We start from the raw sequence: 2368 nt of genomic DNA, 5'->3' as shown, positions 1-2368 counted from the left end.
GGTTCGAGCCTCAGCTCGGTCCCACGTTGTGTCCTTGGGAAAGGCACTTTACACGAACTGCCCAATTGGCTCGGTCCTATCGGAGACGGACGTTAAACTAGGAGGTCCCGCCCCTTAAATAACCTAAACCTATACCATTTTTTAATGTTAGTTGAGTATACGACATGATGTTGTTGGGTATTGTTATGGTGGACAATCACTTGATATGTAGATGCTGATGCTGCTGTAATTGCTGCTCCGGAAGAAGGATAATATATTTTGTACCCAGAAATATGATAAATAATAGATGATGATAATGGTGGTGATGATGATGATGGTGATAATGACGGTGGTGATGATGATGATAATGGTGGTGATGATGATGGTGATGATAATGATGATGATGGTGATAATGACGGTGATGATAATGGTGGTGATGATAATGATGGTGATGACGATGATGAATAAGCAGGTAGTGAATACCTCTGGTGAGGGCACTTTGAAAACACTGACTTCTCTGTTGACACCCACCCCTTGGCGCTCATATGACCAGCCATATGCAGTTGCGAGCGCCGTAAAACTAAAACTCTCTACTAATAAAATAATACTATAAAAATAAAATTTAAAAACGCTGACAAGAATAAGAAATGTGCTGCATTTCACACATTTCTCCATGCCATTGTCAACCTTTTGTTTCACATTTTCAAATAAAAATGTAATCCTACCCACGCTGTGCAGCGTTATTTCATCTTTGAGACTTGCTCACTTACTCGTCAAAACTAGTTTAGTTTAAATTAATTTCAAAACAATTTATGGAGTATAAAAGTGGTCAAGCATAGCGCAAACAGACCCGGACGGGCGAAAGTAATAACATTCGTGACTTTTGTCACAGACATTTTACATAAATTTTTCTTTGCTGAAATATATCGGATTTCTTTGTAGTTCTGTCTTCGTGGTTTTATGCACCCCGCATAATTGAGCAAAATTTGATTTTTTTGTTATAATTTCTGATTATTTTCCTTTATCATTCTTTGTTGAAATTAACAGAATCGCATAATTTCACATTTTTGGGCTCAGTTTGCATAATTTTCAGAATTTTTCTTGCATAAAATATATATTAAAACGACGGGGACAGGCAGTAGGTAGTTTTGACCATAATAAATCTGGAGAAGCCGTCGATCTTCATTCACATTCTACTTTTTACTCTGTTTACTTGCATGATCCCCTATAAAATTTCTTTTGAAGTTTTGAAATTGTGAATTTTCACTCAAATTGAAGTTTTCTTTTTAAAAGATGTTCCATGCATGGATGCAGGATCCTGAAGTCCATCAAACTGTTATGTTGCTTTTAAAAAAACTAAATGAGAAGCCGAAGAAGGGCGGTATAAAAAAAGTAACTGTTTTTGGGACTGCCAGAAGCACAGGAACTCAGATTTTAGTCCATACAAAAATAGATACCGTATATCAAATTGTTAGATTGGGTTTGTACAATTTATTAGGATGAAAAAAGAAAAGTCATGTTAAACTTGAAAAAAAAAAAATGATGCACCAACAAATTTGACCTCTGTGTCAATTTTCGGCCAACATCTATTATCTCTGTGGATTGTGAGAAGTGACTCACTTCGCCAGCACTCGACACATTTGGTCAGCCTCCACACAAAGAACACGACAAAAACACTGTAAAAGTGTCTACATAAACAGGGCAAACGTGTGGATTTTCTCTCAAATTTAGTCCATTTTTCTCCCAAATACTGTTGAAAAATAAAAAGGATTTTTTCCCTCTTTTGAAATCATATATTTTTTTTAGAGTACTTGAATTTTTTATCTTTCTTTTTTGCACGGGGGACAATTAGATCTAATACATTTTAATCGTTTGTTGAAGAAAACTTCTATAATTGCTGCTTTTGTCAGTTAAGCCTCTCCCCGGTGGTTTGCTTCTTCTTTCCTATCAAACATCTATCGTCCTTAGGCCTATCTCCTCCTTCTTCTTTTTTTATGTTTGTTACTCTCTTGTAACACCTCTAATCTTATGGCGCTCATATGACCTTATATGCAGTTGCGAGCGCCGTAAAACCTCTACTAAACCTAACTGACTTCCTCGGCTGACTGTGCGGCACTGGGTTGGCAAGGCGGACAGGCGGATTCCAATGTCCAACTGACGTAGGCCGACTTCAAAAACATGTAACTATTCATTCAGCGGTGACCTACCTATTGCCGATACTCAGACTTTAGGCGTTGTACGACATCTAGCCGCTAAAGCGGCTTTCACACATCAGAATAAAGTGGGCTCAGTAGATTCAAGTTAAAGGGACACAATTTGATAGCTTCCTATTCTTGCTTGAAATATTCGTGGATTATGTCCCGTTACAATACACACACACACACACACA

This window comes from Aplysia californica, unplaced genomic scaffold (assembly GCF_000002075.1).
Source record: "Aplysia californica isolate F4 #8 unplaced genomic scaffold, AplCal3.0 scaffold01691, whole genome shotgun sequence".
Lineage (NCBI taxonomy): Eukaryota > Metazoa > Mollusca > Gastropoda > Aplysiida > Aplysiidae > Aplysia > Aplysia californica.
This window is presented reverse-complemented; position numbering follows the sequence as displayed.